The following is a 12,366-nucleotide window of genomic DNA, read 5'->3' as shown; positions in this document are numbered from 1 at the left end:
AACCCTTCTACATGGAGGAAGTAAAACCCATGCATAGAGACAATCTCTGCATGCAAATCAAGAGAGGCACAACCTGGGTTTATGTAGAAGTATCTGCTGTTATCAGTGTTCACATTTACCAAATCTTTAGGCCCCCAGTTCAGAACAGGATTAAGCATATGCCTAAATGTTTTGTTGAACTGGGTCATGAGAGAAAAGACAGCTTCGTGTTATCATCAATACACAAAAAATCCAATTTTAGAATTCCAGTTTAAAGTACTGTAACAACAGAATGCTGTTACTGCTGCTATTTCTAGAGAGTAGGAGATTGGTAGGAAGTCTGAGGCTTTCAAAGGAGACAAATAATCCTCTGACTAATGAAAATCCTCTGAGTTATGTATTGACTAGCAAACTTACCTGGTGTTGCTCAGATCCTTAAGTCAATAATGATGTGGGTTGTTTTTTTAAAATTGAAGGAAAATGTATATACTTTATTTAAATGATTGTATTTTTCAAAACCTGCACTCCCAACCCTGCTCTGAGTCTTTTCTCACCCTCCATCCCAACTCCTGCATCAGCCCCCACACCTGTCTCCTGCCCTGAGCCCCTCGTCACCCCCAACATTGACTCTTGCACTCACACACCACCAGCCCCCTGCTCTGAGCCCCTCCTCATCCTCAGTCTTGACTCCTGAACCCCCCAACCCTCTGCCTTAATGTCCCCACACAACCAGCCCCCTGTCTTGATTGCTGCTTGCCTCTACATACACTCCAACCCTGACTCCTGAACCCCCACACCTCCAGCCCCTTGTCCTCAGCCCCAGCCCCTAACTGTTCACCTTCCTGTCCCTGTGAGGCAGTGAGAGAAAAGTGCACAGCTCATCTGCCTCCTGCCTTCCCCAGCCAGATTGAGAAATGCAGTAAACAATGACCTTTCCCTCACTCCCTGACAGTAAGGAAGAGAGAACAGCAAGCAACTAATCTGGGTGTGGGGCGCTTCAGCCCCCACCCCCCAAGCACAACCAAATCCTTACCTTGCATTAAGTTACAACAAGAGGAAGCTGCATACCAAAATTGGTGGTTCTAGCTCTTACTGTTTAGGAGGAGTTCTTGGACAAACAGACTCACGAACTCTCTCAAATATAAAATATATAAAATAGATCAATATTATAGGAGAGGAATGTATTTTCCCCATTGGATGTATGCTGTCACTCATTATATATATAGAGAGAAAAAGAGAGAGAGAGAGAGTAATGCTTAATATATCTGCAAATAAGGTACTTTATTAAGTAAAATATTAGATAAAATACCAGCATACATGATTTATCATCCAAAAAGAAATCTTAGAGTTAAATGAGAAATGATAATAAAGGCTTTAAAAATTAATAGATTTCACTAGTCTAATTCTTAAGTGTTAAGAGATGAAGAGAAAAGGAGCTTAGACGTAGCAACGAAATATGAATGGCTTTGAGAGGAAGTATTCGGTATAAATAGAGTGTAAACCAAGTGCAAAGGCAGAAAACTTAGAGTGGATTTCCTCAGTGATTAGAGCACAAAAGTAAGAGCAAGAAATTGAGGATTTCTAATTTTGGTTCTGCTGCTGACCTACCGTGTGGTTTTAAGCAACTCATTCTGAACCATATTTTCAGGTCTCAGCCTTTAGATTCCCAATCATAAACCCAACAGTGTAATTTTCAGTTAGCCAAGTACCTGCAAGTGTCATTTATTTCAGCTGATTCACACCACATTTGGCAAGTGGGACTTAACTATCAAAATGGGGACGCTAACAACTGAATTACCCATTTTACAAATGAGAATGAGCAGAGAGGTTATCTGTCCCTGAAGAATGTGTATGCAACAGCTGAGAAGTGAGATTCCCAGTTTGGGAAGATATACAGAAACCAAACTACTATGCTAAAAATAGACCTCTCACTGCAGCAGCATGAGCTAACCACCTGAGTACAACCTCACCAGACTACCTGCATGAGCCATCACCTGGGCTACTAGGATGCCACTGGATTGTGGCCTTAAAGACTAGTTAATCTCCATGCACAAGCTGCAAAACTAAAGCCTAAGGGTATGTCTATAGTGCACTCCCACAATGTGTCTGCAGTTTGTGTACTAGAGATATATTATAGCTGGCTCAGGTACTAGAGATATTAAGCTGCGATAGCATAAGTTTCAGGACATGCTAGCTGGCTGAGGTTCCAGAAAGGCTTGCCTAGCCAGAATCCAGGCTACTGTACGTTCACTGCTTTGTAACCTCAGCTAGCTAAATTAATAGTAACAGAGAACTAGTTGTATTAGTCTGTATTCTAACAAAACAAACAAGCAGTCATGTAGCACCTTAAAGACTAATAAAATAACGTATTAGGTGACGAGCTTTCATGGGGCAGACCCACTTCTTCAGATCTGGAGAATCCTAATAATATCAGTGAATATGAACAATATTGTGCTTCTCCAGATCTGAAAAAGTGGGTCTGCCCCACAAAAGCTCATCACCTAATAAATTACTTTGCTAGTCTTTAAGTTGCTACTTGGCAGCTTATTTGTTTAGCTAAATTAAAATTGTCTCAGGTATTACTGCACATACGGGAATCATACCCTATGACCACAGTGTACAGAAACCTGAACTGGCTATGGCAAAGCAGTCTGGAAGCAGAGGCAAGAAGTTTTTATGGAGTTCCTTCCATGGGCCAGTCAATCTATTAATCTGTTTTTAATCTGCTCTACTGTTGCTGTTGTTGGTTTTCTTGCTTTTAAATGAAGCTTGGGAGAACAGTCCTGTAACAAGAGGGTGCGTAATCTTGCCCTCACAAAGGCTTCCTTCTCAGTCTCAAGCGGTTTTGGGAAAAAAGACTTTTAGAAAATCTATTTTCAAAGACCAACCTTGCAAAGTTGTTGCAGAGTCTGATTTTCGTAAGTGCTGAGCTCTCACAACAAAAACTGCCATCAGTGGATACTTGAGGTGCACAGAAGCTCTCACAACCAGACTCATAACACTTTGCCAGCTCAAGAAAAAAAAATACTTGCCTATCTTTAATCATAGTGCTAGGGGATGTTAAAAATTAATGATATTTAATTCATCCTAGGGCAGCAAAAATTTACAAGTCTTTAAAAAGGATTTTTTAGACACCCACTGTGAGCTTGATCGGGTTTTCAGATGAAAGTTCAGCCTTATTACTCATCCTTACATAGTGGAGATTAACTCTTTTGCTGGACACCCATAGGGTTTTCAGATCATATGACTCTCCATTCAAGATTTTTCTTATAACCAAACAGAACCTTTTTATATAAAACACAGATTTTCAATAGAGAAATCTTTTGCTCTTGACAAATTCACTGAACTGCAAGGCATTATCTGATTAAATAAATACTCTAATGGTAAAAAACTCTTTGCTTTGGAAAGTAATAGGAATTTTAAAACAATCCCATCACACAATCATTGAAGTCTTTCAAGGAAAAGAAAGTCAGAAAAATTTTTCATGTGAACATAGAGCTTATCGGTTTAAAATTAAACAGAAATGTTCTTTGGTTTTTAATTGTGTAGACACTTATTCTCCATTACATATCCAGGCCCTTTCTGCTTTGATAAAACAATCTGATGCTTTAAAAAGTCCTACTTTCAGTAATAAAGGAGTATTCTGATATAAGAAAATATAATCTTTTACTGTTTTATAAAAACTCACTGATAGCTATCAATTACACAGTCTTTGTAAAGCCATGTATTATTTCCTGTAATGGTGAAGCACAGCTTTCTATTCTCAGTTTTTTAGTATATGCAAATAAACCCTTCATACATAATCCCTCATGAACTTTAAAAAAAATAAGATGAAAGGCCTGATTTAGTTGTGCTTGCAGAGGCAAAACTCCAACTGAAGCCAATAGAAATTCCACCTGAGAAAGGACTGAAGGATAGGGCATCATGGTCTGATGGATCAGGCACTGGACGGAATCCCAGGAGGCCAGGACTGTTATTCCCGTGTCTGTTATTGATGCATGACATGACCCTGGGCAAGTCTCTTCAACTATCTGTGACTCTGTTTCTCCTCTCAATCTGTAGATTTTGATCTCTTCTGTGCAAGGGACTGTCTCTTACTATGCTTGGTTAGTGCCATTGTTCTCTGTAAGCTAAGGAGAGATTCAGGTGCTGCCCGGGAGAGATTCAGGTGTTGCCCAGCTGATTGGCAGAGTACCCACAACTAGCAGCATGTGTTTGTGCTACTGGTGCATGTCTGCATGTGCTTTGGTACACATAACAAAATTTATTCTGCACATGGATGGAAAAAAATTAGAGGGAACATTGATCAGTGCCTAGCAAAGGGGTCAGCAACCTTTCTGAGGCCAAGTACCGAAATTTGATCTTTTGACGTTTGTGTACAGTCCAAGTGCTGGTGATAATTTTTAAAGTCACTAATAGTCCTACTTACAACAGCTTCATTAATTAAATAAATTAAGATGCAGATCTTTACTGTTTAGGTGGCGGTTGGTAGCATTGGCTGGTCTTTTGTTAATCCACAGGCAGCATGGCTTTAGCAAGCTCCCAGCTGCATGGAGTAGAAAGAGTGGGGCTGAGCTCTTGCCTTGCATACCAATGAAAATCGGCTCATGTGCCACTCTTGGCATCTGTGCCGCGGGTTCCTGATCCTGGTAGCACCACAGGATATTGATCTTTTTTGAGGCTTCTTAGCCCTACAGTCGTCATAAGGCCAAAACTTTTTTTTACTAAATTTCTTCATTCAGTTTTTATATAGAGAAAAGCAAAGAAGGATAAAGGAATATATCAAAGATTTTATGGAGAGGCTAGTTCTAGCTCCATCAACAAGGTGAATTGAGTTTGCACACAATATACTATATATACTCAGTTGACTTCTATGAAGTAGGATTTACCCAATAAGCTTTCATTGCCATTAATCCAACTGTGTCAATTTGAATATTAAAAGGACCATCACTAGTATTTTTCTTCTCTGGCAAAGGCTAACTTGCCTTCCCCTTCTCTCTCTCCATCAGAAATTTCCTTCATTTTCAAAGTCACGTAACATGAGAGTGAGGCCTGTCTTTCTCACCTATAACAGGGGTGAGCAAACTTGTTACATTGGGCCCCAATTTTTGCCCTGGCAATTAGCAGGGCTTCCCTAACCTGTCTAATGTAATCCAAATCCATGGAAATTTCCATTATGTTCATATTAAAAACAAAAAACAAAAAAAAACCAACCTCTTTTGGCATGTGAAAATATGGAGAAAGTGCAAACTTTATTAAGCGGTATAGAAATGTGAATATACATACTCAAAAACAACTTTCAACATTTTAATGAGATGGATAAGCCAGAAATCCAGCAGCTGATCATGCCCCATGCCTCCCTCCCCCAAGATCTGTTCCCAGCTTCACACACTCCTGAACTGTAACATTTCATGTTTTAACATCCACAGTAAAGTCACAGCTACCTCAAAGTAACATACTTTATTATTGTTAATATAAGCAGCAAGACATAAGATATTTTAAAAGAAAAAGTTTTTTAAGCATATGCCAAAACTTTGTGTGCAAAAACTGTAAATTAAACTTCAGATAAAATAGTTTCTCAATCAACTCAATATTTGATTAATGACTATGGAAGTCCATCTTTCAGAAAAATTTCCATCTACAGCATTCACAATTTCATATGCCTTCCAGTATGACATGCTAGGAAAAATCAATAAAAACTGTTTACTTTAGATAAATGTTGGTGGTAAAACTGCTTCAAGCTGTATAATGAACAACATTTTTAAAACCTATAAAGCCAAAATACAATCTCCACACACAATACTAACTTAGTTTCTTTTGCCTTCAAAGTACATATCCTTGGCATTTTATGACTAGTGGAAATGGCATTTATTCCACAAAATATACATTTTTATATGACAGCAATATCAATGAAAGAAGCATTTGGATTACTTCACCTATATTTAATACATACCCCTGGGTCTACACTTGCCCCCAACTTTGAAGAGGGCATGTTAATCAGGGGGAAGGGAGATTATTGATGAAGGACTACAGTGAATATGCCACACTTTATTAGGCTAATTCTCCCCCGTCACAATTCAAAGCGTCAAACTTCGATGTGCCAGCATGCCTGTAGCCACACGCTCTTCAAAGTGCCTGCGCTACTTTGAAGTGCCTTTACTCCCCAAAATTTTGGGGAGTAAAAGCACTTTCAAGTAGCACAGGCACTTCAAAGTGCCTGCTGTTACATGCATGCCAGCCCTTCAAAGTTTGACACATTGAAGTTGCCACAGGGGGAAAATTAGCTTAATGAAGTGTGGCATATTCACTGCAGCACTTGATTAGTAAACTCCCGTCGCCCTGATTAACATGCCCCCTTTGAAGGTGGGGGCAAGTGTAGACAAGCACCATGTGGCAAAAAGAAACAGATGTCATCTGGCAGCCATCACGTTAATGACTACAAGTCTCTGAGACAATGACACAGAACTGGTGAGCATATCCTGGAATCAAACAAACCCATCCCATCCCAAGATGCTAGTAACATCAATGCTTCCACTGCTGGTCATGTGTGTCTCCTTGGCTGTTACAATTCTAGTAATATATATTAACTAAAGCTGATATTACTGGAATATTACCCTCCTCTGGATAAATTCAACTGCACAAGTGTGTTCAGAGACCTGCAGTCAGAGGTACCCAAAGAACATCTGATGAGCCAGTTACAGCACATCAATTTTTCCTGTTTTGATTTTGTTTCCACAATTGTCCATTCATGTACTGTTGGTCTCTATATTGTATTACTAGCAGATGTACTCAGTGTTGCTGAGGTCATTAAATATAGGCATTTTTTAAATTTAAAGGAAAATGTACGTGCCTTATTTAAATGAGACTCAGGGCAGGAGGTGGGAGGTGCTGAAGGCAGGGCAAGAGGCTGGGAGTGGGTGGGGGCTCAGAGCATGGTGTGAGGGTGCAGGAGTCAGGGCAGAGGGTGAGGGGCACTCAGAGAAGGGATGCAGAAGTGAGGGAAAGGGGTTAGGGGGTTGGAGGAGCAAAGCTGTGTGACCGGGATAGATTCCTTTGTAAATTCTGCAGCTATGGAATATTCAGGTTTATTTATCACACAAATAGCTAAAATGTAAGCTTTCTTCATAACCTCACGTTATCCCTAAATTCTCATTTTAAATTCTTTCCTACAACCATGAAGTTTAACAGGACTACTCACTTTAACGATAAAATTGGGGGTTGTAATATATTAAATACCATGCATCAACTTATTCTTTCCTGAAGAAAATAAAACATTTTTGATACTTTCAAGTATATATTGAGAAAATTTGCATATAAAGCAGGTAGGAGAGAAACAATAACTTGAGGAAAAAAGGGCTCTGTATTGTTGGTGATTCATAACTAAATTAAATACATAGTATTACTGGTAGCAAATTACCTGCTGCTGCTGTCTATAGCATGTTGTTACTTTGCAATAGCGCCTACAACAAACAGACTGGGAATTCATTTTCCTAGGCACAGTTCAAACACTGGAAACAGCAATGTCTGGTTCAAAGAAGTGATATTAGGGCTGATCGAACATTTTCCATTACAGCTTTCTTTCAGTGGAAAATTGTTTTTTTGATAAACAGATTTTTCGTGGAAGGTGCCTGCTCTCCTTTAAAAAAAATCTGGATTTTCTTTTTCACATAACCAAAAAGTAAATATTTTTGGCTAAAATCAAACTGTTTTTATTTTCAGCTGAGCTGTTTATTTTCAGGTTATTGGAAAATGAAAATTTTCAGTGGGGCTGGGAAGGAACATCATCCAACTAGCAGTAGCTTATACAAGTCTCATTATATGTTATCTAAGTGCCTGCAACCCGCTCCTCTGTCTAAACTTTAACGTACTGGAACAATGTTTTTTTTTAGACCTTATTATCTGGGTGCACATAGCATACGGTAGAATCATAGGAACATAGGCTGGACGAGATTTCTAGAAGTCATCAAGGCCAACCCTAAATCATTCCAAACAGGGCTTTGTCAAGCCAGAACTTAAATACCTCTAGGGAAGAAGATTCTACCACCTCTCTGGGTTACCCAGTCCAGTGCTCCACCACCCTCCTAGTGAAATAGTTTTTCCTAATACCCAACTTAGACCTCCCCCACTGTAATGTGAGGCTAATGCTCTTTGTTCTACGATCCCTCACCACCAAGAACAGCCCCTCTCCATTTTCTTTGGAACCCCTTCAGGTAGTTGTAGGCTGCTATCAAATCGCTCCTCACTCTTCTCTTCTGTAGATGAAATAAGACCAGATTCCTCAGCCTCCCCTGATAAGTCATGTGCTCCAGACCCCTAATCATTTTTTCACCCTCAGCCAGACTCTCTCCAACGCATCCACATTATTTCTGTAAAGGGTGGCCTCAAGTTGATGCAATACTCCAGAAGTGGCCTCACCAGTGCTGAATAAAGGGCAATAATCACTTACCTGGATCTGCCGGCAATCCTTCTACTAAGGCATGTTCATTGCCTCCAAGGCTAAGTCTACACTAGCCCTCGCCTTTCAAAAGGGGGATGTTAATAAGACACTTTGGGATATGCTTAATGAGGCCCTGCTATGAATATGCAGCACCTCATTAGCATAATGGCGGCTGCAGCAGTTTGAAAGTGCCACTTTTGGATCACGCACCACCCATGTAGATGGGGGACTTTCAAAAGGACCCCCCAGGCTTTGAAAGCCCCTAATTCCTATTTGGTTTTAGGAATAAGGGGCTTTTGAAGACTGGTGGGGGGCCCTTCAAAAGGCACCTGTCTTCACAGGCCACGTGCAATCCAAAAGCCCTATTCATAGCAGTTCCTCATTAAGTATATCCCAAAGTGTCTCATTAGCATTCCGCTTTCGAAAGACAGGGGCTAGTGTAGGCATAGCCCAAGTGTCTAAAAATGGATTCCTTGAGGATCCCCTCCATGTTTTTTCTGGGGACTGAGGTGACGCTGACCGGTCTGTAGTTGCACTAGATTCTTCTTCTTCCATTTTTTAAAGATGGGCACTACATTTGCCTTTTTCCAGTTGGCTGGGACCTCCCCAGAGCACCAAGAGCTTTCAAAGATAATGGCCAATGGCTCTGCAACCACATCTGCCAACTCTCTCAACACCCTGGCGTGTATTTGTTCCAGTCCTGTGTATTTGTGTATATCCAGCTTTTCTAAATAGTTCTTCATCTGTTCTCTCTCTCTCCTGAGGGCTGTCCACCGCCTTCCCTACTAAGGCACTCCAGTATGCTGCTAGCCTTCTTGGCTGCAATAGCACGCTGTTGGTAGCTCCTCATGCACTGTAATGCCAAGGTCCATTTCTGCAGAACTGCTGCTTAGCCAGTCAGTGCCCAAGCTGTAACAGTGCTTGGGATTCCTCTGTTCTAAGTACAGGACTCTGCACCTGACCTTGTTGAACCTCATCAGATTTCTTTTGGCCCAATCCTCCAATTTGACCAGGGACCAACCCCAAGGGTACTCCTCTTGATTCCGACTGCCACCCAGAAATGGATCCATTGATCATGATGATCTCGCCAGCTTCCTATATACCTTACAGTTCATTTATCCAATCCATACTACTTTAGCTTGCTGAAAAGGACACTGTGGGAGACCAGATCAAAAGCCAAGTCAGGGTATATCATGTCCACTGCTTTCCCCACATTCACAGAGCCAGGTACCTCATCATAGAAGGCAATCAGGTTGGTTGGGCTTGACTTGCCCTTGGTGAATCCACACTACCATTATGAAAAAGATCATCCCCATTTCCAAAGTGCCAAGTGTATCCCAACTCCAAATTCAAATAGTTATTCTGTCTAGCTTTACACATAAGACTGGCTAGTTCATGCTACTTACAATAAGTCTTGTAGTCTTTATATTGAGCCTACATTGGATGAACACAATTCCTTGGGAATAAACAGTATGTGTTTTGTAAAGTACTATGCACATGATTATAAAAGCAGTAAATAATCGAAAGAGACAATCCTAACTCATATTACATGCCTGTACAGTAGATAGAGTTGTAACGGAACAAAAAGCAGACCTGTTGTTGTCAGGAAGGAGTGCTCTTAAAGTGTGCTGTTTGAGCATTCTCAAATGATCTGGGAGACGCTTTCCTTCCCTGAGGAAATTTGCTTCCCAGACTTTCCAATGGGAGTGGCACATCAATCTCAACAAAAGCCTGTGTTCAAAAGGCGTAGCATAGCCCTAAAAAACTCCTCACTTAACAAAGCACTAGTACATGTTCTCTTTCATAAAGATACTCTTAGATGTGCAATTCCAGCTACAGAAATTGCATAGCTGGAATCAACATATCTAAGATCAACTTATCTGACATTCCTCACTGAGGGAAGTCATTGGGAGAGCTTCTCCCATCAACCTCCCTTACTCCTCATAAGAATGAGGAGTACAGGGGTCAATGGTCGAGCACTGATCATTTGATTTCATGCATTCCCACTAGGCACGCAAAATCAAACCCTGGAAGATCGACCCTGAACAAGTCAATCCCCCGATAAATGTAGATGCTCCCTCAGATTTTTGTGTGCATTCCATGGAAAGATGAAGTAAAAAAGTTATTTACTGGATAATTAGGCAACTTTTCAAGAGAATGCCTGGGAGCTTTCCAGTACATTATCTATATAATGCAGCAGAGTGAACGTATCAGTGACAACTTATTGAATGCCTGCAGCTTGATCTTTACCCAGTAAAATTTTTGTTTCCTTCTTCCAAGGTCAAATATAATTTTTGACTCAGGAAAGCAGGTAGTGGTATGCTGCATAGAAATACAAGCACCACTGACATTTTATCCACAGTACTTTATCTACACCAGTGTTTCCCAAAGTGTGGTACGCATACCACCAGTGTATATGAAAGGATTTCAAAAGGTACTGAGCAGAAAATAAATTACTAAAAATCAGGAGATAAGCACTTGGACAGCACTTGGAGAGGAGGTATGCCAATAAGGCCAGAGTCCCAAAAGAGGTATGCAAATATTTCAAGTTTGGGAAACTCTGGTCTGCTCCATCAACTGAATAGAATTCACTGTGATCCTTAGAGAGGGAAGATATTTGAGCTAATATAATTCTTCAAACATCTTTCTTCAGCCTATAAATAATTCACTGTTCTTACTGGGGCAGACTATATCAAACCCTTTTCTAAGAAAAAAGACTTGTGTATTAGCCAATTTTAGGAAAGCCCCCAGCCAAGCAGAATTATATGGAAACAATATTAGACACAAAGACAAATGCTATGCCAGAAGAAAAGCTGCTTGAGTCATTTCCTGCAAAGCTGTAATCACTTCCAAAAAGGCCTTTAATACTGTGTAAGCTAAATGAAGAAATACTCAAACATGAATAACAGAATAATCAGTGAGGACTTTGCAACATGATGGCTGTGTCTACACGTGCACGCTACTTCGAAGTAGCGGCAGTAACTTCGAAATAGCGCCCGTCACGTCTACACGCGTCGGGCGCTATTTCGAAGTTGAAATCGACGTTAGGCGGCGAGACGTCGAAGTCGCTAACCCCATGAGGGGATGGGAATAGCGCCCTACTTCGACGTTCAACATCGAAGTAGGGACGTGTAGACGATCCGCGTCCCGCAACATCGAAATAGCGGGGTCCTCCATGGCGGCCATCAGCTGGGGGGTTGAGAGATACTCTCTCTCCAGCCCTTGCGGGGCTCTGTGGTCACTGTGGGCAGCAGCCCTTAGCCCAGGGCTTCTGGCTGCTGCTGCTGCAGCTGGGGGTCCGTGCTGCATATACAGGGTCTGCAACTAGTTGTTGGCTCTGTGTATCTTGCGCTGTTTAATGAAAGTGTGTCTGGGAGGGGCCCTTTAAGGGAGCGACTTGCTGTTGAGTCCGCCCCGTGACCCTGTCTGCAGCTGTGCCTGGCTCCCTTATTTCGATGTGTGCTACTTTGGCGTGTAGACGTTCCCTCGCTGTGCCTATTTCGATGTTGGGCTGAGCAACGTCGAAGTTGAACATCGACGTTGCCAGCCCTGGAGGACGTGTAGACGTTATTCATCGAAATAGCCTATTTCGATGTCGCAACATCGAAATAAGCTATTTCGAAGTTGGGTGCACGTGTAGACGTAGCCGATTTCTACTGTTTATAAAAGACATCTGCCTATGGTCTAATCACTTTCTCTCTCACACACACACAAATCATGCAGATAAGTGAAAAATGTGGGTTTATTAAAATTTTGATAATTTTCACATATTTATAATGAACTAATCTGCAGTTCTTCAAGGTCAATCCATTGCCCAATTGAGATGGTTCAAGAAACATAGGATCAGGCTCAGAATGAGGCTCTCATGTTATTAAACATGAGCCATTTTGAGTCATGAATGAACAAAATAGCATATTAATTTTAAATGCATAAATGTTATCAACTTCAAA

This window comes from Carettochelys insculpta, chromosome 4 (genome assembly GCF_033958435.1).
Source record: "Carettochelys insculpta isolate YL-2023 chromosome 4, ASM3395843v1, whole genome shotgun sequence".
Classification (NCBI taxonomy): domain Eukaryota; kingdom Metazoa; phylum Chordata; order Testudines; family Carettochelyidae; genus Carettochelys; species Carettochelys insculpta.
This window is presented reverse-complemented; position numbering follows the sequence as displayed.